General features: G+C 45.6%; 1 long non-coding RNA gene across 1 annotated transcript; it reads left to right on the forward strand.

Annotated features, from left to right (window-relative positions):
* Positions 1 to 299: 299 nt before the first annotated feature.
* LOC124040747 lies at positions 300 to 11200 on the forward strand. The gene is made up of 2 exons (XR_006839781.1): positions 300 to 916; positions 10459 to 11200. It is a non-coding gene; the product is annotated as an uncharacterized LOC124040747 (long non-coding RNA).
* Positions 11201 to 25471: the final 14271 nt, after the last annotated feature.

Raw genomic sequence — 25471 nt, forward strand, 5'->3', positions numbered from 1 at the left:
TGGATGTGCTATGGCACCTGGCATCAGCAGCATAATATAAATATAAATATAAATAAAAAGAAAAAAGCATATGTTTTTTTTCATTGTATTATCTAAACCATATCTATTGTGTTATATTCTCCTTACATTCAATTCTTTCAAATAGTACCAAGAATATGCATATCCTTGGTTCTGTGCCTGAGATACAGGCTGTTAGATTTGGGTATGTCTTCAGGTGGAAATTGGAAAAAGTAGGGGGGTAGTTCTAAGAGGTTAAATGAAGAGTTGATGCGCTTCACACTTTTTTAATAGCATAATTTTTAATATTTGGGCTTATCAAGTCAGGTTGAGTCATAGGGCTCAAATCCAAGTCAAGTCACGAGTCATTGGTGTTAAAGTCAAAGTCGAGTTGCAAGTCATCATATTTGTGACTCGAGTCTCTGCTAATCAGTGGCCAAGCCCCCGTGAGCACAGACATGACACGGCGTCATGGAATGCCCCCTTTTCCCAGAAGAGTAGAAAATCACTCGTGACCAAATTTACATTTATACCAAAGAGACCCACGGTAAGCAGGATGTCTCAAATGGTTAAGACCACGCAAACCATGAGACTAAAAAACCATCCCACGTGGAGCATTGGCTACACGGCTGGAGATGGTTACACTCAGACTATCGATTCACTACAGAAGGAGCAAATTTTAGTTGACACAAATTACTAGTCTGCAGCTAGAAATTACGTAAACCTAGAACAAGAATACCGACAACCTCCGAAGAATCCATTTTATGAGAACATTTTTGAATGGTACTCTGAAGTATCCATTCTAAAACATCTTCAACCACAACTTTTGGGGAACACAATCAGAGACTTTTCTGTCAACTCTCTCCAGCAGATGGACCGGTGACCAGAGAGAGAGACAACAAGACATACTCGTAAATATGTAAATTGCCATTTCTTTTCGAATGAGTGGTCGTTCATGTAAAGTATTAGCAATTTCTATGAGTGTAGTTATCAGCTATGAATCTCCCGCTTTTGAGCGGTTCACACCCACTTCCCTTTGTCTACCAAGCCGTCATATCTGCTTAGCCCACTAGGGACTTTGCTATCATTGTTAGTAACCAAAAACTACTCTTTGTTTGTGATGTATTTCTGTGATTATTTAGTTATTTACTAACTAAATGATTAAGCCAATTTCTATATTGCTGATTCATTACGGAAACTAGGGTTTCTACGACGTTCAGATGAGACTGACTGAAGTTGTTACGGTAAATGAGTGAAGAGGTGTGGAGTCAGGCGCAGAGAGCAAAAGATGTGGGAAAAACAACACGCTTTAATGTCCCGGAAACATAACATGTACAAAAGTGGAGACACAAATGAACAGAAAATATAAACGGACAGCGTGAAACTCAAATGCCAACAAAAATACACTCAAACAACAAAACAGACGAACAAGCCCGCACGAAATAGAAGCGGGCTGAACAGACTATATATAACCCTATCCTATCAACCAAACTAGAAACAGGTGCTACCAATTAGACAAAACTAAACGAACACAGAACAACGGATCGGCGATAGCTAGTAGACCGGCGACGACGACCGCCAAGCGCCACCCGAACAAGAAGGGGAGTCACCTTCGGTAATATTCGTGACAGTACCCCCCTCCTGATGCGCAGCTCCCGCAGCGCGCCGACGCCGGCCTCGGGGACGACCCGGAGGCCGAGGCGCTGGGCGATCCGGACGGAGGCGATGGAATTCACTCAACATAGATGGGTCTAGAATATCCCTCACAGGAACCCAGCACCTCTCCTCCGGACCGTACCCCTCCCAGTCAACGAGGTACTGCAAGCCTCTCACCCAGCGTCTCGAGTCCAGAATAGCTCGTATCTTGTACGCCGGGGACCCCTCGATGTCCAGAGGGGGCGGAGGAACCTCCGGTACCTCATTTTCCTGCATGGGACCAGCTACCACCGGCCTGAGAAGAGACACATGAAATGAGGGGATAATACAAAGGAAGTAATAATCGATAACAAACCTCATTTATTCTCCTCAGGACTTTAACCTGTTAAGTCGACCCTCTACTTTTTCGAACATTCTGTTAAAAATCGCGCAACATTTCAGCGCCCTGCTACTCATGCCGGGAATATAGTATATGCATATTATTAGTATGTGTGGATAGCAAACACTCTGACGTTTCTAAAACGGGTTAAATCACGGCTGTGACTTTAACGGAGCGTGAGTTTCATCGAATAGCGCAGGAAAACCTGATCACTGAAAATGGAAATAAATATCCTTGCGCTTACTTCCAGGAATTGTTCAAAGTGAACCGAAGTACATGAGACCGAGGTTTCAGCGCCTACAGCTACCACACGTTGTCTAGAGTCTTGTCATTTGATTCACAATTGATTCTTGGTCTAACCGGTTCAAGGGAACTCCTTCCCTCCGTTCTCCGACCGGATGTTTTGGTCGAGCTCTCTCGGCCATGTTTTTTTCAAGACGACACCTATAGAAGTTACATCGCCTCCTGATGAATTTTATCGCTTATTAACGTGTACTAATACCTAAAGTTGCATTACAAAAGTATTTTGAAGTGTTTTGTGAAAGTTTATCGTCGACTTTTTGAATTAAAAAAAAATGACGTTATCTAGGCTATATATGGACCGATTTAATCGAAAAAAAGACCCAATAGTGATTATGGGACATCTAGGAGTACCAACAAAGAAGATGGTCAAAGGTAATGAATGTTTTATATTTTATTGTGCGGTTTGTGTAGCGCCGAATATGCTAATTATTTTGTTTACGTCCCCTGCGGGTCTTTTGTGGTGTTACATGCTATCAGATAATAGCTTCTCATGCTTTCGCCGAAAAGCATTTTAAAAATCTGACTTGTTGCCTGGATTCACAACGAGTGTAGCTTTAATTCAATACCCTGCATGTGTATTTTAATGAACGTTTGAGTTTTAACTAATACTATTAGCATTTAGCGTAGCGCATTTGTATTTCCAGAGCTCTAGATGGGACGCCTGCGTGCCAGGTAGGAGCAAGTGGTTAAATGGCCCTATACACTGCGGACCCAGCTTCCGGCAGGGCAAGCGGAGAGGCAGGTTTCGGATCGAGAGCCAGACCCTGTCCCCAGGTGCAAACACGGGGGCCTCACTGCGGTGATGGTCAGCGCTCTTCTTTTGCCTTATACTCGCTTGGCGTAATGACTCTTGGACTGCCCTCCAGGTCTCCTTAGAGCGCTGTACCCACTCCTCCACCGCAGGAGCCTCAGTCTGGCTCTGATGCCACGGTGCCAGGACTTAGAGAACCGATCCACAATGACCAGGATAGTAGTGTTACCCTGAGAGGGGGGAGGTCAGTAAGAAAATCCACCGAAAGATGGGTCCACGGCCGTTGTGGAACGGGAAGAGGTTGTAATTTACCTCTTGGCAGGTGTCTAGGAGCCTTACTCTGGGTGCACACCGAACAGGAGGAAACATAGAATCGCACATCCCTCCTCAAAGTGGGCCACCAGTACTTCCTCTCAAGACCTCTCACTGTCCTATAAATACCTGGGTGACCCGACGAGGGTAGACAATGAGCCCATCGAATCAATTGATCACGGACAGCCAGCGGCACGTACCTACGACCCTCCGGACACTGTGGAGGCGTAGGTTCCCCCCTTAGCGCCCGCTCTATGTCCGTGTCCACATCCCATACTACCGGTGCCACCAGCTTAGCTGCCGGAATGATGGGAGTAGGATCGATGGACCTGTCCTCAGTGTCATAGAGTCTTGACAGCGTGTCAGCCTTAGTGTTGAGGGAACCTGGTCTATACGAGATAGTGAAACGAAATCTGGTGAAAAACATGGCCCACCTTGCCTGACGAGGATTCAGTCTCCTAGCTGATCGGATATACTCCAGGTTACGATGGTCAGTCCAGATAAGGAAAGGGTGCTTAGCCCCCTCAAGCCAGTGTCTCCACACCTTCATGGCCTTAACCATAGCCAACAACTCCCTATCCCCCACATCATAATTCCGCTCCGCTGGCCCGAGTTTCTTAGAAAAAAAGGCACAGGGGCGGAGCTTCGGTGGCACACCCGAACGCTGTGAGAGCACCGCTCCAACCCCAGCTAAACATCGCCTTCAATTTATGAAAAGCTCCGTTCGCCTCTGCTGACCACTGTAAACGCACCGGCCCCCCCTTCAGCAGTGAGGTAATAGGGGCAGCTACCTGACCAAAACCCCGGATAAACCTCCGGTAGTAATTGGCAAATCCCAAGTACCGCTGCACCTCCTTTACCGTGGTCGGAGTCGGCCAATTACGCACGGCCTTAACGCGGTCACCCTCCATTACCAAACCAGAGCTGGAAATGCGATAACCCAGGAAGGAAACTGATTGTTTGGAAAACTCACATTTCTCCGCCTTCACATACAGGTCATGCTCCAGCAGTCGTCTAAGAATCTTGTGCACAAGAGATACATGCGCAGTGCGTGTAGCGGAGTAGATCAAAATATTGTCAATATACACCACTACACCCTGTCCGTGCAGGTCTCTGAGTATTTCATTCACGAAGGATTGAAATATAGCTGGAGCATTCTTTAAACCGTATGGCATGACGAGGTACTCATCACCTTCGGTAAGATTCGTGACAGAAGTTAAACAGGTAATAGTTCATTAATAGAAGACTAATTGTTCAAATATTAAAATATCTGAAAAGTTATATTCAGAATATTATAACTTTGTAATCTCAACATTTTCTGTGGTGCCCTGACTTCCTAGTTCATTGAAGTTTACATGATTGATTTAATCACGTAATCATTACACAGAGCATTGATTTGATAAAATAAGTCTTCACATTTAATGATAGTAGAGACATGACACAGCATACTTGGGGCCAACATGTACACTGTGGCATGCATGGGCTTCAGGTAGAAGTCTTCATGCTTTTTGATGTATTTCAGGACTGCAGTTTCCTCTGCTTGGAGCAACAGTGAAGTGGGAAGGGCAGTACGGATTTCTTCTCTTACATCTGCAAGCAGAGACTGAACATCAGACAGGATGGCATTGTCTCCCTCAATCCGTGCAATGACTACTGCTATAGGTTTCAGGAGTTTCAGGCTGCTTACCACTCTCTCCCAAAATACATCATCCAGGAGGATCCTCTTGATGGAGCTGTCCATATCGGCAGACTGTGATATTAATATTGGAGAGACTCCTTCCCCTCCAGGAGACTGTCAAACATGATGACAACACCACCCCAACGGGTGTTGCTGGGCAGCTTCAATGTGGTGCTCTTATTCTTCTCACTTTGCTTGGTGAGGTAGATTTCTGCTATAACTTGATGACCCTTCACATACTTAACCATTTCCTTGGCTATCCTGTAGAGTTTATCCATTCTTTTGAGTGCCATGATGTCATTGAGGAGCATGTTCAATGCATGAGCAGCACATCCAATGGGTGTGATGTGAGGGTAGGACTCCTCCACTTTAGACCAAGCAGCCTTCATGTTCACAGAATTGTCTGTCACCAGTGAAAATACCTTCTGTGGTCCAAGGTCATTGATGACTGCCTTCAGCTTATCAACAATGTAGAGACCAGTGTGTCTGTTGTCCCTTGTCAAATCAAATCAAAGTTTATTTGTCACGTGCGCTGAATACAACAGGCAGCCCTTACAGTGAAATGCTCACTTACAGGCTCTAACCAATAGTGCAAAAAAAAGGTGTGTGTGTGTGTGTGTGTGTGTGTGTGTGTGTGTGTGTGTGTGTGTGTGTGTGTGTGTGTGTGTGTGTGTGTGTGTGTGTGTGTGTGTGTGTGTGTGTGTGTGTGTGTAGGTAAGTAAATAAATTAAACAACAGTAAAAAGACGTTTGAAAATAACAGTTGCAAGGCTATATACAGACACCGGTTAGTCGGGCTTATTGAGGTAGTATGTGCATGTACGTATGGTTAAAGTGACTATGCATATGTGATGAACAGAGAGTAGCAGTAGAGAAAAAAGAGGGGTTGGCGGGTGGTGGGACACAATGCAGATAGCCCGGTTAACCAATGTGTGGGAGCACTGGTTGGCCGGGCCAATTGAGATAGTGTGTACATAAATGTAGAGTTAAAGTGACTATGCATATATGATAAACAGAGAGTAGCAGCAGCGTAAAAGAGGGGTTGGGGGGCACACAATGCAAATAGTCCAGGTAACCATTTGGTTAACTGTTCAGGAGTCTTATGGCTTGGGGGTTAACACTGTTGAGAAGCCTTTTTGTCCTAGACTTGGCACTCCAGTACCGTTTGCCTTGCGGTAATAGAAAGAATAGTCTATGACTGGGGTGGCTGGGGTCTTTGACCATTTTTAGGGCCTTCCTCTGACACCACCTGGTGTATAGGTCCTGGATGGCAGGCAGCTTTGCCCTAGTGATGTACTGGGCCGGACGCACTACCCTCTGAAGTGCCTTGCGGTCGGAGGTCGAGCAATTGCCGTACCAGGCAGTGATGCAACCGGTCAGGATGCTCTCGATGTTGCAGCTGTAGAACCTTTTGAGGATCTCAGGACCCATGCCAAATCATTCATCAGCATTTCTCTGACTACATTCCTCCATTGAGTCAAAAAACCTTCTGATTCCAGGAGGACCATGAGCTGTTGCTATCGATAAGGTGTCTGATTCATAATTTTCACCTTGAATAGAATTTTAGGGACTTTTGTCAGTTGCTTGTTGTGAGCGCTGAGGGAACTTTGTGCACTCGGCCAGATGATTCTGCATCTTTGTTGCATTCTTCACATATGATTGATGGTAGAGTACACTGCACATGTGATGGAAGAATGCACTGTGTATGCAGAGGGTTGCAATTCCACTGAAGGAAGTATTCACACCCCTTGACTTTTTCCACATTTAGTTGTGTTAGCCTGAAATTCAAATGTATTACATTTATTTTTGGTGTCATTTGCTTACACACAATACCTCATAATGTCAAAGTAAAATTCTGTTAATAGACCTTTTTACAAATTAATAAAAAATGAAAAGCTGAAATGTGTGTTCAACACCTTTGCTATGGCAAATGTGTTTAACAAGTCACATAATAAGTTGCATGGACTCACGCTGTGTGCAATAATGTGTGTTTAAATAGTGTTTAACATGATTTTTTTAGGACTACCTCATCTCTGTATCCCACATATACAATTATCTGTAAGGTCCCTCAGTCGAGCAGTGGATTTCAACCACAGATTCAACCGCAACGACCAGGGAAGTTTTCAAATGCCTCACAAAGAAGTGAACCTATTGCTAGATGGGTACAAATAAAACAAATCTGATATTGAATATCCCCTTGATCATGGTGAAGTTATTAATAACCTCAGATGGTGTATCAATATACCCAATCACTACAAAGATACAGGCATCCTTCCTAACTCAGTTGCCAATAAAGACTTTAAAGTTGAATGGAGGAAACTGAGGATGGATCAACAACATTGTAGTTATTCCTGTCACGACTTCTCCCGAAGTCGGTCCCTCTCCTGGTTCGGGCGGCATTCGGCGGTCGACGTTACCGGCCTTCTAGCCATCGCCGATCCACCTTTCATTTTCCATTGGTTTTGTCTTGTCTCACCAAAAGCCGTCTGTTGCACATATGTTTGTGTATATCACTTTCCCTGAGTTTTCCCCGCATTCCCAGCATAAGGCGCTCGTCGATACAGGTGTGGCTGGGAATTTTATTGATAGAGTGTTCGCCCATAGTTTAGGGATGGATCCCCATTGTTCCCGTGGCTGTGCCCTTCCCCGTTCACGCCCTAGATAGTCGACTATTAGGGTCAGGGTTGATTAGGGAGGTCACCGCTCCTCTGGGCATGGTGATGCAGGGGGGGTCACAAGGAGAGAATTAGTCTCTTCCTTATTGACTTTCCTGCGTTTACCGTGGTGCTAGGCATACCCTGGTTAGCTGTTTCTGTTTCTTGGCCACAGAGGGCTCTCACGGGGTGGTCGTGAGAGTGCTCAGGGAGGTGTTTAGGGGATTCTGTTGGTGCTACTACTGTGGAGAGTCCAGACCAGGTCTCCACCGTGCGCATTCCCCCTGAATAATGCCGATTTGGCTCTTGCCTTCTCCAAAAAGAAGGCGACTCAATTACCACCCCATCGACGGGCGATTGCGAAAAAAAAATATCCTGGTAGATGCTGCACTTCCCAGGAGTCACGTGTATCCCCTCTCACAGGCTTAGACAGAGGCTATGAAAACATATGCCTCCGAATCCCTGCGAATCCCTGCGTCAGGGGTACATTCGGTCCTCCACTTCACCCGCCTCCTAAAGTTTATTTTTTGTGAAGAAAAAGGAGGGAGGTATGCGCCCGTGGTCTGAACCAGATCACTGTGAGGTATAGTTACCCGCTACTGCTCATAGCCACAGCGATTGAGTCATTGCACTGGGCGCGCTTCTTCACCGAACTAGATCTCAGGAGCGCTTACAACCTACTGCGTATCCGGGAGGGAGACAAGTGGAAGACGGCTTTCAGTACCACCTCAGGGCACTATCTGTCATGCCATACGGGTTGATGAATGCGCCATCAGTCTTCCAAGCATTTGTAGACAAGATTTTCAGGGACCTGCACAGGCAGGGTGTAGTGGTGTATATTGATGACATTTTGATATATTCCGCTACACGCGCCAAGCATGTGTCCCTTGGTGCTTGGTCGCAAGGTGCTTGGTCGCCTGTTGGAGCATGACCTTTATATCAAGGCTGAGAGATGCCTGTTCTTCCAGCAGCCCGTCTCCTTCCTAGGGTATCGCATTTCCATCCCAGGGGTGGAGATGGAGAGTGACCGCATTCAGCCGTGCATAATTGGCCGACTCCCATCACAATAAAGGAGGTGCAGGGGTTCTTAGGGTTTGCCAACTACTACCGGAGGTTTATCCGGGGTTTTGGTCTGTTAGCGGCTCCCATTACCTCACTGCTGAAGGGGGGCCCGGTACACTTGCAGTGGTCAGCTGAGGCGGACAGGGCTTTTAGTCACCTGAGGGCTCTGTTTACCCCGGCTACCGTGTCGGCCCATCCGGAACCCTCTTTGGCATTCATAGTGGAGGTGGACATTTCCGAGGCTGGGATAGGAGCTGTGCTCTCTCAGCGCTCGGGTACGCCACCGAAGTTCCGCCTCTGTGCCTTCTTCTCGAAGAAGCTCAGCCCTGCGGAGCGAAACTATGACTCTGGGGACCGGGCGCTGTTGGCTGTCGTCAAAGCCTTGAAGGCGTGGAGACATTGGCTTGAGTGGGCTAGACACCCTTTTCTCATCTGGACTGACCACCGTAATCTCGAGTACATCTGGGCGGCGAGGAGACTGAACTCTCGCCAGGCAAGGTGGGACATGTTTTTCACCCGTTTTGTGTTTACCCTTTCCTACAGACCAGGCTCCAAGATTCGTGAAGGCAGACCATGGATCCCACTCCCATACTCCCCGCCTCCTGCCTGGTGGCGCCGGTAGTGTCGGAGCTGGACACGGACAGGTGAGCAGGTGTTATGTGCAGAGCCTGCTCCCATCCAGTGTCCCGCTGGGCGTCTGTACGTCCCGTCTGATGTTCGTGATCGATTGATCTATTGGGCCCACACGTCACCCTCCTCTGGTCATCCTGGGATATGTTGGACAGTGCACTGTTTGATCGGGAGGTACTGGTGGCCTTGGCTAAGGATGTGAGGGTTTATGTTTCCTCCTGCTCGGTGTGCGCCCAGTGTAAGGCTCCGAGGCACTTGCCCAGAGGTAAGCTACACCCCTTACCCGTTCCACAACGGCCTTGGTCGCACCTGTCGGTGGATTTTCTGACCGATGATCCTGGTCATGTGGATCATTTCCTCCCTCTACCCGGTCTCCGGGGGCCTTGTTTACGCACGTCTTCCGGCACTACGGGGTGCCTGAGGATATAGTGTCTGATCGAGGTCCCCAGTTCACGTCTAGGGTCTGGAAGGTGTTCAAGGAACGTCTGGGGGTCTCGATTAGCCTTACTTCAGGGTTTCACCATGAGAGTGGAGAGAGTAAACCAGGATGTGGGCAGATTTCTGCGGTCCTATTGCCAGGATCGGCCGTGCGAGTGGGCGGCATTCGTGACCTGGGCTGAGATGGCACAGAACTCACTTCACCACACCTCCACTAACCTCTCTCCCTTCCAGTGCGTACTGGGGTACCAGCCGGTTCTGGTGCCTTGGCATCAGAGTCAGACCGAGGTTCCTGCGGTGGACGACTGGTTCAGGCGCGTGGAGGAGACATGGGAAGCTGTCCATGTTCACCTTCAGCAGGACATGATGCGCCAATAGAAGAACACAGATTGCCACCGCAGTGAGGCCCCGGTGTTTGCACCAGGGGACCGGGTCTGGCTCTCGACCCGAAACCTGCCCCTCCGCCTGCCCTGCTGGAATCTGGGTCCGCGGTTTGTGGGGCCATTTAAAGTCCTGAGGAGAGTGAACAAGGTTTGTTATAGGTTACAACTTCCACCCGATTACTGTATTAACTCCTCGTTCCATGTGTCTCTCCTCAGGTCGGTGGTGGCTGGTCCCTCCAGGAGTCTGAGGTGCAGGAGGTTCCTCCGCCCCCTCTGGACATCGGGGGAGCCCTGGCGTACTCCGTTCGCTCCATACTGGAATCGAGGCGCTGGGCGAGAGGCCTTCAGTATCTTGTGGAGTGGGAGGGGTATGGTTCCGGAGGAGAGGTGCTGGGTTCCAGTCGAGGACAATGCTGTAGGAGTCTTCGTCCAGATCGCCCTGCACCTCGCCCTCTGGGTCGTCCCCGATGCCAGTGTCTGCGCACGGCTCCGAAGTTGGTCCCTCTCCTGGTTCGGGCAGCGGTCGACATCACCAGCCTTCTAGCCATTGCCGATCCACCTTCAATTTTCCATTGGTTTTGTCTTGTCTTCCCTCACACCTGGTTTCAATCCCATCAATTACATGTTGTGTATTTAACCCGCTGTTTCCCCCATGTCCTTGTCCGGAATTGTTTCTTGTAAGTGCTTGTGCACGTATTGTCTGGTGTGCGTCGGGTTATGTACCCATTTATTGATTGTTCTGTTTTCCAGTGGGTTATTATTATTCAACTGCGCCGTTGGAAACACAGTTTTTGCTCTCCTGCGTCTGACTTCTCTGCCGCCAGTAAGCACCCCTTACAATTCCACTATAGTAAATGACAGATTGGAAGTCTGTACAGATCAAAAAAAATCCAAAACATCTTGACAGTTTGAAATATTGCACTAAAATAATACTGCAATAAATGTGGCAAATAAATTATCTTTTTGTCCTGAATACAAAGCATTATGTTCGGGGCAAATCCAACACATCACTGAGTACCACTTTTCATATTTTCAAACATACTAACCTGAATGAAAAGGAAGCTTGTGCAGAATAAAAAAATATTTCAAAACATGCATACAGTTTGCAATAAGGCACTGAAGTAAACCTGCAAGAAATGTGACAAAGAAGTTAACTTCATGTCCTGTATTTGGGGCAAATCCAACAACACATCACTGAGTACCACTCTTCATATTGTCAAGCATGGCGGTGGCTGCATCATTTTATGGGTATGCTTGTCATCGGCAAGGATTTGTGAGTTTTCTGTTAGGATGAAAAGAAACGGAAGAGCTAAGCAAAAAAAATTATAGAGGAACACCTAGTTCAACAGATACTTTCCAACAGATACTGGGAGACAAATTCACCTTTCAGCAGAACAATAACCTTAAACACAAGGCCAAATATACATTGGATTTGCTCGCCAAGATGACAATGAATGTTTCTGAGTTTCCGAGTTACCGTTTGGATTTAAATCAGCTTGAAAATCCATGACAAGACTTGAAAATGGCTGTCTAACAATGATCAACAGAAGAACTTGACAGAGATAATTTTTTAAAGAATGATGTGCGAGTATCATACCATGCAGGTGTGCAAAGCTTTTAGAGACTTACCCAGAAAGACTCACAGCTGTAATCACTGCCTAAGGTGATTCTAACATGTATTGAATGTAGGCAGGTATAATGTTGAGGGTGAAAATGGTTTAATAATATACAGTTTAAGTCAGACGTTTACAAACACCTTAGCCAAATACATTTAAATATTCATTATACTCCACGATGCGTCGTGCCTAAGAACAGCCCTTAGCCATTGTATATTGGCCATATACCACACCCCCTCGTGCCTTATTCCTTAAATTGCTTAAAGAAAACAACATTATCTTCAGTTAATGCCAAGTAGCATGTTCTGAAAGGTCATAACATTAACACATTAATTCAACCAGAGGTTTCATAATAGCCAGTGTGTGGATTAGTTACTTGGAAAAGTAATACATTACATATTACTTGTTATATTTAACAAAAGTAACGCGTTACTTGACAATACATTCATGAAAAAAATCTTTATCTCACCGTTAGTTTGACTGTTCGGGGAAGCAAGGCGAGCCGCGTGCGCTGTACCAAGGAATGTGAATATATTTAGGTGATTTCAATGATTAGGCTAACTTTCTAACTAACCTTCTATTCTTGCCAATCCATTATTCGTCTACCTACTATGATGGAGTGTGAAGCATGTTTCATGCATAGACATTCTAACAAAGAACATCATCACATTTACTGTTTCTGTCACGGTTTTCATATGGTGAAGGAGAGTCGGACCAAATTGCAGTGTGTCGATTGCGATCCATGTTTATTTAAATAAACATAAACACGACTAAACACGAACACTACAAAACAATAAACGACACGAAAACAGCCTATACTTGTGTCAACTAACATTGAACAAGGACATCAAGACACTCAGGACAATCACCCACAATACAACCAAAGAATATGGCTGCCTAAATATGGTTCCCAATCAGAGACAATGATAAACACCTGCCTCTGATTGAGAACCACTTCAGACAGCCATAGACTCTCCTAGAACACCCCACTAAGCTACAATCCCACTAAGCTACACACCACATACAAAAACCCATGTCACACCCTGGCCTGACAAAATACATGAAGAAAAACACAAAATACTTCGACCAGGGCGTGACAGTTTCACCATTACGGAGACAAACAGCAAAGGCTTTTCAGGCAGTATTTTAAATATCTAAATATTGTGTTACCTACCAATCAATGTACATAGAGAGAGAAGTGGCATGGAGTGCACAACCTCTCAATATTGCAGTCCAGAAATGAGAGCTTTACCATCTATGCCAAAAGCCTGAGCCACTGATGGAGACAGTAGAACTGTCATCAATCCATGATTCCGTATTCCCCCCTCCCTCTAGGAGAATTTGTGTGGCCAGGCAACATAGTTGTATCGAAAGGATCCCACCCCGGTCACCAATGTAGCCAACCGATGTAGCAGAATGCAATATCAAGATTGTGTGGTCAAGAGACAAGAACTATACCATCTAGGGCAAAAGCCTGGACTCCTGATGGGGGCAATATAATTCTCATCACTGCATGTTACAATAGTAAAACAAAGTCTATGTAAACTTCCGACATCGACAGACAGACAGACAGACAGACAGACAGACAGACAGACAGACAGACAGACAGACAGACAGACAGACAGACAGACAGACAGACAGACAGACAGACAGACAGACAGACAGACAGACAGACAGACAGACAGACAGACAGACAGACAGACAGACTTATCTAAGAAAACACTGAAAAAGGTGACATGGCTTGCAGCCCATGAATAATATTTTTATTTGTTTATGTTTGAAAATTGTCTCTGTTATATTAATCTATATTAAGCCTTTGACTGATCAGTGGGCAATAGCCGGTCTCCCTACCAAGATGAGCAGGCTCGGTTTTCTGATAGGCTGAGATCACGCAAACTCACATTCAAAGTCACATTCATCAGCAAAGAGACCTCACAATCAATCACTGACCGCATTACCTTCCGAGAGAATTCTGTCCGGTCATCGTCACAGCCATGTATATTCCCCATCAAGGCGATACCACAAAGGCTCTCAAGGAACTACACTGGACTTGGTGCAAACTGGAAACCGCATATCCTGAGGCCACATTTATTGTAGCTGGGGACTTTAATATAGCACATCTTAGGAAAATGCTACCGAAGTTCTATCAACACATTGCCTGCGCCACTTGCGCATCAAATACTCTCAACCATTGCTACTCTCCCTTCCAGGATGGCTACAAGGTCCTGCCCCACCCTCCCTTCGCCAAATCAGATCACGCCTCCATCCTACTCCTCCCTTCCTATAGGCAGAAACTCAAACAGGGAGTACCCGTGGTAAGGACTATTCAACACTGGTCTGACCAATCGGAATCCATGCATCAGATTGTTTTGATCACACAAACTGGGATATGTTTCAGGTTGACTCTGAAAATAACATTTACTTGTACACTGACATGGTGACTGAGTTCATCAGGAAGTGTATAGGGGATGTTGTTCCCACTGTGACAATTAAAACCTATCCAAACCAAAAAACGTTGATCATGGCAGCATTCACGCAAAACTGAAAGCACAAACCACCGCATTTAACCATGGCAAGGTGACTTGGCATATGGCCGAGTCCAGTACAGTTATGGCCTTCGTAAGGCAATCAAACAGGCATAACGTCAGTACACAGAAAAAGTGGAGTCGCAATTCAATGGCTCAGACACTAGACGTATGTGGCATGGACTCCAGACAATCACGGATTATAAAGGGAAAACCAGCCACGTCGTGGATATCGACATCTTGCTCCCTGACAAGCTAATCACCTTCGCCCGCTTCGAGGAAAACACAGTGCCACTGCTCCCGTGGACTGTGAGCGCACGTTCTCTGTGGCTGAGGTGAGTAAGACAGCAGACCAGCTGGCTGGAGTGTTTCAAGAACATATTCAATCTCTCCCTATCCCAGTCGGTTGTCTCCACTTCCTTCAAGCAAGATGTCCACCATTGTTCCTGTACCCAACAAAGTGAAGCTAACTGAACTAAATTACTAATGCACCAAAGCACTCACTTATGTCATCATGAAGTGCTTTGAAAGGCTAGTTAAGATTCATATTACCTACACCTTACCCGATATCCCAAACCCACCTCTAATTTGCGTAACGCCCCAATAGATCCAAGGATGACGTAATCACCGTGGCACTGTACTATCCAATCTCGACGAGAAATACCTATGTAAGAATGCTGTTAATTGACTACAGCTCAGCATCCAACACCTTGGTACCATCCAAGCTCATCATTAAGGTCTGAACTCCACCCTGGGAAACTGCTTCCTGAACTTCCTGACGGGCTGCCCCCTGGGGGTGAGCGTAGGCAACAACAGGTAGCCTAGTGGTTAGAGCGTTGTGCCAGTAACCGAAAGGTTGCTAGATTAAATCCCCGAGCTCACAAGGTACAAACCTGCCTCTCTGCCCCTGAACAAGGCAGTTAACCCACTGTTCCTAGGCTGTCATTGTAAATAAGAATTTGTTCTTAACTGACTTGCCTAGTTAAATAAAAGCAACCCCTCCACTACAGGGAGGAGAGGAGGGCCCTGGCTGAGTGTTTCCGGGAAAATAACCTTTCCCTCAAAAAAATTAAGAAGCTGATCGGGGAGCACCCATCCACATTGAAGGCGCTGCAGTGGAGAAGGGGAAAGCGTAAAGGTCCTTGGCATACACATCATTGGCAATCTGAAAATGGTCCACCCACATAGACAGTATGGTGAAGAAGGTGCAACAGCGCCTCTTTAACCTCAGGAGGCTGAATAATTTATTCTTGGCCCCTAAGACCCCCACAAACTTTTAAAGATCCACAGCGTGCATCCTGTCGGGCTGTACCACCGCCTGGTAAACCACAGGAATATCAAGAGGGGGCACACTGTCTGCCATTCCAGGACATCTAAAGCAGCCAGTGTCACAGAGCAGCCAGTGTCATAGAGTGAAAAATAATAATTGTGTGACTTAGCAGTAAGCCAGAATTACAGTGCTATACAAAGTCTTACCAAGACACCAACATTTGCATTAAGGTGGGCTATTGTGAAACCTCTAGTTGAATTAATGTATTAATGTTATTGCCTTTCAGAACATGCTACTTGGCATTAATTGAAGATGGTTGTTTTCAGTTTTAGATTTACTCACACTAACATTACATAACAAAAAGATGGAAGCAACACAAAGCTCATCTTTCAAATTAAAGTTAATAATTAAAGTTAATAAAGTTAATAATATACTTTTTGTGTGTTTTTACTTGTTGCAGGGGCAGTTGACATATTTAGAAACGCTTCCTGCTTTCTTGAATATTTCAGCTGACAACACAAAAGGAAACCTGAGAAAAAACAATGACACTGCGGATTAGTCATGAAGTCGAGACAATCGGTTTCTTGAGAATTACACTCGCAAACTAGATGGAAAAACCACAACTGTATTATTAAACCATTATTCACCCTCCACATCATACTTGTCTAGCTAAAACTAACGTACTGACCTCAACCATGTTTCCGTCAATAGTTACACGAAACATATAAAACATGTATTATTGAATTAAGTACATAACCATGTGCTTAGATTGAATACATCTATGTTACATAGCCCTTTCTTGCAGTCAATCACCAAAAGCACCCTCTTTGGCCTCATGGGTGGAATGTTATTCATATTTTTCATAATTGGTAGATACATTCTTTAAAAAATACGAAAATCCAGTGTTTTTTGCTAGAGGTCAACCGATTATGACTTTTCAATGCCGATACCGGTTATTGGAGGACCAAAAAAAGCAGATACCGATTAAATTGGCCGATTTCAAATAATGACAATTATAACAATACTGAATGAACACTTTTATTTTAACTTAATATAATACATAAATAAAATCTTTTTAGTCTCAAATAAATAATGAAACATGCTCTATTTGGTTTAAGTAATGCAAAAACACAGTGTTGGAGAAGAAAGAAAAAGTGCAATATGTGCAATGTCAAAAGCTAACGTTTAAGTTCCTTGCTCAGAACATATGAAAGCTGGTGGTTCAATATTCCCCGTTCTTCAAAATACCCAGTAAAGAAATATTAGGTTGCAGTTATTATAGGAATGGTCACGTGAACTATTTATCTCTATACCATTTGTATCTCATAGAACTTTGACTATTAGATGTTCTATTAGGCACTATAGTATTGCCAGCCTAATCTCAGGAGTTGATAGGCTTGAAGTCATAAACGGCGCTGTGACCAAGCATTGCTAAGAGCTGCTGGCAAACGCAGTAAAGTTTGAATGAATGCTTTCGAGCCTGCTGCTGCCTACCACCGCTCAGTCAGACTGCTGTCGTGTCTTTGGCTATGCCGGATGAAGTGATATGACATGCTATTCTATAACATAATTCTCTGTAATTAATATCACCTGATTGAGCTAATCATGTAAATGTAATTAACCGGAGAGTCGGGGCACCACGTAATAATATTTATATGTTATCTTCCGAATAAACTCTTGAAGACCTAGTAATATTTTACATCAATAGCAGTCAATATTAATCGTCACCTTAATTCAGTCTCATCTGAAAGTTGTCAATTCTTGGTCTTCACGAACCCTGGCTAACAAGTGGAATCAGCAATACAAAATTGGGTTTAATAATTGATTTACTAAGTACCTGACTAATCACACAGAATTACACATACACATAATTAATCATAACTTGATTACAAATTACGTCATAAAGGAAAAGGTCCCTAGCAGGCGGAACAGATATGACAGCTTGTTACACAAAAGAAAAGGGTTGGGTTTTACTGAAAGAGCGGGAAGACTGAGGAACAAAGGGCGAAGCTGTGCTATCGTAAATACAGTATCTGATGCATTCTAAATTACCGCCCATTTGGAAAAGGAAAATGTAATAAATATTTACTCTGAGCTGCGCTTCAGTAGGTTAGATGTGGTAGATGGAAGGCCGTGTTGCCAAACAGAGTCCTTTGTCCTTTGAAGAATGTCTCTGGTGGTCAATTGGATACGTTGTAGTAACGTTGTTGTGTGATAGACGGGATACCCTGTCTGTTCCTTCCTAACCCTCGTTTGCAGCTGCTGTTGCTAACTCAACGGCTAGGAGGTATCACTTCTGTAGTGAAGAGTTCAAAGTTCATATCATTTGCAACCAAAGCTCACGCTGATGTTGGCTTCGTTCTGTAGTTATTATCTGAACCATTCTGACATCGGACCATCGTCCTCACATCCTCGGAACAGGAGGTTATATTGTCGTCAAGGCTTTATATAGGGAGAAAAGGGGTGTGTTTCATAGTTTACAACCTATGTCTCTTCACGTGGGCGGGCCACTGAGTCGGGCATAATTGACTCATGAAAACCCAATTCTCACATTTTAGAAGCTATAATCACATTTCATCCCATCACAAATAATTTTATATTCAAACATTTAAATTGAACAACAATTCTATCTGAATCCGATAACTCTGATGTGTAGACTTTACACTGTAGAGTTTATGTCATCTTATCATTGATGAGAATGTATCAGATGACAACCGAACTAACATCATATTCATTAAGTACCACTGCATATGTTCAATTGGTCAGATTACCAGAATATAGTTCATTTCCCCCCACCTTCTGATGTTCCCAGAATCTCTATGTTAACCAAGAGGTTTGCAAATGTAACATCAGTAGGGTAGAGAGAGGAAAAAGGGGGAAAGAGGTATTTATGACTGTCATAAACCTACCCCCAGGCCAACGTCATGACACTGCTCTATCAAATGTCAAATCATAGACTGAATTATAATATAATAAACACAGAAACATGAGCCTTTGGTCATTGATATGGTCAAATCCGGAAACTATCATATCGTAAAAAAAATGTTTATTCTTTCAGTGAAATACGGAACAGTTCCGTATTTTATCAAATTGTGGCAATCCTAAGTATAAATATTGCTGTTACATTGCACAACCTAAGTCTAAATATTGCTGTTACATTGCACAACCTTCAATGTTATGTCATAATTACGTAAAATTCTGGCAAATTAGTTGTTCTGGCAAACTGTTGCATATACCCTGACAGTGTGCAATGAACGCAAGAGAACTGACACAATTTCCCTAGTTAATATTGCCTGCTAACTTGAATTTCTTTTAACTAAAAATGCAGGTTTAAAAATATATATTTCTGTGTATTGATTTTAGGAAAGGCATTGATGTTTATGGTTAGGTACATTTGTACATTTCGCAAATGCACCTTTGTTAAATCATCACCCATTTGGCAAAGTAGGCTGTGATTCGATGATAAATTAACAGGCACTACATTGATTATATGCAACACAGGACAAGCTAGTTAACCTAGTAATATCATCAACAATGTGTAGTTAACTAGTGGTCGCATCTGCACTTCGCTCCCGCGGGTAGTATAACTTTTTCATTATATTTCATTATAGCACAACGGTTTGATTTGTCTAATCTTAGCAATTTCTTCTCAGCTAGCTACATAGCCGTCTTTGTATCAAAGATAATTGCGTAATTGCGTAATTATCGTTCGTATTTCGCCGTCCTAACGTAGTCTTCACTAGCCAGCTAGCTAATGTCCACTGATTAGCTGCACTGGAGAAACTATTACACTCAACTGAACGACTTGATTAGTGTAGTGTTAGCGTGCTACATAGCTGTCTTTGCTGTCTTCGTATCATCGTATCCAAGATAATTGTGTTGTTTAGGTTTAGAGTGTGTAGTCTTAGAGTGATTATCTTAATTTACCGAGGTTAGCTAGCCAGCTATTTGTCATCCTTAAAGGTGACTCTGCTAGCTAGCCAACGCTAGCCAACGTCTACTGAATAGAACTTCCGCACTCAACAACCCGGTCGCATTCACAGGTAGTATCACATTTTCACTTCATTACAGTACAACGGTTTGAAATCGTAGCTAGCTACATAGCTAGCTACATAGCCGTCTTTGTATCAAAGATAATTGTGTAGTCTAGAGCGATTTTCTAGGTTCGCTAGCCAGCTATTGTCGTTCTTTTAACGCAACGTAACGTAAACAACACTGCTAGCTAGCCAGCTAGCCCCCGAATAGCAACACTGCAGAAACTATTACACTCAACGGAACGACTTGATTAGTGTAGTGTCAACAACGCACCCACTGCCAGCTGGCCTACTTCAGCAGTACTGTATCATTTTAATCATTTTAGTCAATAAGATTCTTGCTACGTAGCTAACTTTCTGAAATTCGAGACGTGTAGTCCACTTGTCATTCCAATCTCCTTTGCATTAGCGTAGCCTCTTCTGTAGCCTGTCAACTATGTGTCTGTTTATCCCTGTTCTCTCCTCTCTGCACAGACCATACAAACGCTCCACACCACGTGGCCGCGGCCACCCTACTCTGGTGGTCCCAGCGCGCACGACCCACGTGGAGTTCCAGGTCTCCGGTAGCCTCTGACTGCCAATCTGCGGTCAACAAGGCAGAGTTCATCTCAGCCTATGCCTCCCTCCAGTCCCTCGACTTCTTGGCACTGACGGAAACATGGATCACCACAGACAACACTGCTACTCCTACTGCTTTCTCTTCGTCCGCCCACGTGTTCTCGCACACCCCGATCAGCGGGGTGGTGGCACCGGGATCCTCATCTTCCCAAGTGGTCATTCTCTCTTTCTCCCCTTACCCATCTGTCTATCGCTCCTTTGAATTCCATGCTGTCACAGTTACTAGCCCTTTCAAGCTTAACATCCTTATCATTTATCGCCCTCCAGGTTCCTCGGAGAGTTCATCAATGAGCTTGATGCCTTGATAAGCTCCTTTCCTGAGGACGGCTCACCTCTCACAGTTCTGGGCGACTTTAACCTCCCCACGTCTACCTTTGACTCTTTCCTCTCTGCCTCCTTCTTTCCACTCCTCTCCTCTTTGACCTCACCCTCTCACCTTACTCACAAGGCAGGCAATACGCCGACCTCATCTTTACTAGATGCTGTTCTTCCACTAACCTCATTGCAACTCCCCTCCAAGTCTCCGACCACTACCTTGTATCCTTTTCCCTCTCGCTCTCATCCAACACCTCCCACACTGCCCCTACTGGATGGTATCGCGCCGTCCCAACCTTGCACTCTCTCCTCTTCCATCCTATCATCTCTTCCCTCCGCTCAAACCTTCTCCCACCTACTCCTCAACCCTCCTCTCCTCCCTCTCTGCATCCCTTGACTCTCTATGTCCCCTATCCTCCAGGCCGGCTCGGTCCTCCCCTCCCGCTCCGTGGCGATGACTCATTGCGAGCTCACAGAACAGGGCTCCGGGCAGCCGAGCGGAAATGGAGGAAAACTCGCCTCCCTGCGGACCTGGCATCCTTTCACTCCCTCCTCTCTACATTTTCCTCCTCTGTCTCTGCTAAAGCCACTTTCTACCACGCTAAATTCCAAGCATCTGCCTCTAACCCTAGGAAGCTCTTTGCCACCTTCTCCTCCCTCCTGAATCCTCCTCCCCCTCCCCCCTCCTCCCTCTCTGCAGATGACTTCGTCAACCATTTTGAAAAGAAGGTCGACGACATCCGATCCTCGTTTGCTAAGTCAAACGACACCGCTGGTTCTGCTCACACTGCCCTACCCTGTGCTCTGACCTCTTTCTCCTCTCTCTCCAGATTGCGTCTTGTGAAACGCCCAACAACCTGCCCGCTTGACCCTATCCCCTCCTCTTCTCCAGACCATTTCCGGAGACCTTCTCCCTTACCTCACCTCGCTCATCAACTCATCCCTGACCGCTGGCTACGTCCCTTCCGTCTTCAAGAGAGCGAGAGTTGCACCCCTTCTTACACTCGATCCCTCCGATGTCAACAATTACAGACCAGTATCCCTTCTCCAAAACTCTTGAACGTGCCGTCCTTGGCCAGCTCTCCCGCTATCTCTCTCTGAATGACCTTCTTGATCCAAATCAGTCAGGTTTCAAGACTAGTCATTCAACTGAGACTGCTCTCCTCTGTATCACGGAGGCGCTCCACACTGCTAAAGCTAACTCTCTCTCCTCTGCTCTCATCCTTCTAGATCTATCGGCTGCCTTCGATACTGTGAACCATCAGATCCTCCTCTCCACCCTCTCCGAGTTGGGCATCTCCGGTGCGGCCCAATTGCGTCCTACCTGACAGGTCGCTCCTACCAGGTGGCGTGGCGAGAATCTGTCTCCTCACCACGCGCTCTCACCACTGGTGTCCCCCAGGGCTCTGTTCTTGGCCCTCTCCTATTCTCGCTATACACCAAGTCACTTGGCTCTGTCATAACCTCACATGGTCTCTCTTATCATTGCTGCAGACGACACACAATTAATCTTCTCCTTTCCCCTTCTGACGACCAGGTGGCGAATCGCATCTCTGCATGTCTGGCAGACATATCAGTTGGATAACGGCAAGACGGAGCTGCTCTTCCTCCCGGGGAAGGACTGCCCGTTCCATGATTCGCCATGTTGACAACTCCATTGTGTCCTCCTCCCAGAGCGCCAAGAACCTTGGCGTGATCCTGGACAACACCCTGTGTTCTCAACCAACATCAGGCGGTGGCCCGTTCCTGTAGGATGCGGCGCAGGTCCTAATCCAGGCACTTGTCATCTCCCGTCTGGATTACTGCAACTCGCTGTTGGCTGGGCTCCCTGCCTGTGCCATTAAACCCTTCAACTCATCCAGAACTTATCCACTACAAGACCATGGTTGCCACGGAGCTGTGAGGGGAACGGCACCTCAGTACCTCCAGGCTCTGATCAGGCCCTACACCCAAACAAGGGCACTGCATTCATCCACCTCTGGCCTGCTCGCCTCCCTACCACTGAGGAAGTACAGCTCCCGCTCTGCCCAGTCAAAACTGTTCGCTGCCCTGGCCCCCAATGGTGGAACAAACTCCCTCACGACGTCAGGACAGCGGAGTCAATCACCACCTTCCGGAGACACCTGAAACCCCACCTCTTTAAGGAATACCTAGGATAGGATAAGTAATCCCTCTATTAAGTTTTAGATGCACTATTGTAAAGTGACTGTTCCACTGGATGTCATAAGGTGAATGCACCAAGAGACTAAATGGCTACCTCTTTAAGGAATTTAATGTAATCCCTCTCACACCCCCTTAAGTTTTAGATGCACTGACTGTTCCAATGTCATAAGGTGAATGCACCAATTTGTAAGTCGCTCTGGATAAGAGCGTCTGCTAAATGACTTAAATGTAAATGTAATGTGAAGATTGATTGTTTTTATAAGATACGTTTAATGCTAGCTAGCAACTTACCTTGGCTCCTTGCTGCACTCGCGTAACAGGTGGTCATCCTGCCACGCAGTTTCCTCATGGAATGCAATGTACTCGGCCATAATCAGTATCTAAAAATGCTGTTTACCGATTGTTATGAAAACTTGAAATCGTCCCTAATTAATCGGCCAGTTTTCGCCCATAACCATGTGTGTGAGGTTTATACTTTTGATTCAAAGCAGATGTTTTTAAGACTACCAAGAATCACTCGGTGTGACTCTGATTTAGCCATGGCAATAAAAGGTTAATTACTGCTCTTGACTACGACAGGGGTGGACTGGGACAAGAAACCAGCCCTGGCATTTAATCCACACCAACCGACATCACTGAGCACGCTTCCAACTCATTTGTTCACTTCCCAAGCAAAGTCCATTTTTTGTCTCCTAGACTGTAGGATGTTGCTCAGCCTCTGAATGTCAAAGAAACAAAACAATTCTATCCCCATATGCATTGGAGTCACGTTTCTCCCAGGTATTTTACAACTTGTTTCTAGCATAAAGCATCGTCAACCAAAGCGCTGTTATATATCAATTCATATAATTATATATGTTTTTATATTCTTCAAAATCTTAAGTTAACAATGTGTATGCCTATGCATTTTGACATTTTCTTCAATAAAAACGTAGGCCTGTGGCATACCATCTCATACCCCCCCCCCCCCCCCCAATTCGAGTCCTGGTTTAAACTTAACATCCCTTAACTAACACGGAGATAGGCTATTTAAAGAGTGCATGGTGGGTGGCCGCGCCCAGGAGGCCGATGGGGCGGCGCACAATTGGCCCAGTGTTGACCGGGTTAGGGGAGGGTTTGGCCGGCAGGGATATCCTTGTCTCATCGCGCACTAGCGACTCCTGTGGCGGGCCGGGAACAGTGCACGTTGACACGCCAGGTGTACGGTGTTTCTTCCGACACATTGGTGTGGCTGGCTTCCATGTTGGATGGGCATTGTGTCAAGAAGCAGTGCGGCTTGGTTGGGTTGTGTTTCGGAGGACGCATGGCTCTCGACCTTCGCCTCTCCCGAGTCCGTACGGGAGTTGCAGAGATGAGACAAGACTGTAACTACTACCAATTGGACACACAAAATTGGGGTGAAAAATAAATAAAAACGTTTTGGACACACTCATTCAAGTGTTTCTTTATTTTTACTATTTTCTACATTGTAGAAGAATAGCGAAGACATCAAAACTATGAAATAACACTTCAATGTAGCGACCCTTTGCCATTCTCTCAACAAGCTTCACCTGGAATGCTTTTCCAACAGTCTTGAAGGAGTTTTCCTTCCCTCCGTGTTCCAACTCATCCCAAACCATCTCAATTGGGTTGAGGTCAGGTGATTGTGGAGGCCAGATCATCTGATGCAGCACTCCATCACTCTCCTTCTTGGTCAAATAGCCCTCCCACAGCCTGGAGGTGTGTTGGGTCATTGTCCTATTGAAAAACAAATGATAGTGGGGCTAAGCCCAAACCAGATGGGATGGTGAATCGCTGCAGAATGCTGTGGTAGCCATGCTGGTTAAGTGTGCCTTGAATTCTAAATAAATCAGACAGTGTCATCAGCAAAGCACCCCCACACCATCACACCTTCTCCTCCAAGCTTCACAGTGGAAAACACACATGCAGAGATCATCCATGCACCTACTCTGCATCTCACAAAGACACGGCGGTTGGAACCAAAACTCTCAAATTTGGACTCATCAGACCAAAGAACAGATTTCCACCGGTCTAATGTCCATTGCTCATGTTTCTTGGCCCAAGCAAGTCTCTTCTTCTACACTTCGAGGGGTCACTCAGACTACCTCGCCGCTCACATTGAGAGTCATGCTGAAACTACACTTCAAGGACGTTTCGCTCATTCACCCTGTGTATGTTACCAGCCTCAAAACTGTAATCCTGCTACTTGGAGCAGACTTGATGGATCGGTTACTCCCACTGATGGATTGGAAAACCAACCAGGTGTGATCACAGGCCACCATGTCTTCTCCACTGACCACACTGTCTTCCCCTAACGCTAGCTGCAATGCAGTCATTCACGAGGGGTATCTGTCGAAAGCACCCCTTGGGAAGAAGATGTTTAAAAACCTCTTGGGGCAGAATCCGATCCAAGGAGATTTTACGATATCTCGACACATTCCATCAGCCAACTTGACTGATCATTCTTTTCATGATTTCGAGCCAGCTGTCTCTGTGAGTACACAACTTCCCTCCACCATGCTGTCGTGTAATACTGTAGTTGAGATGAACTCCTCTTGCCCTTAGGACACTTCCGCAATCACTGCGGCCATCTCAGCAAGAAAAGCATTGATGTGCAGAGTATACTCTGCTTCCCATGATACACCTTCCGCTTTGTTGGGGACTGTCACCCCTTACAATGACACAAAT

This window comes from Oncorhynchus gorbuscha, linkage group LG08, assembly GCF_021184085.1.
Source record: "Oncorhynchus gorbuscha isolate QuinsamMale2020 ecotype Even-year linkage group LG08, OgorEven_v1.0, whole genome shotgun sequence".
NCBI lineage: Eukaryota > Metazoa > Chordata > Actinopteri > Salmoniformes > Salmonidae > Oncorhynchus > Oncorhynchus gorbuscha.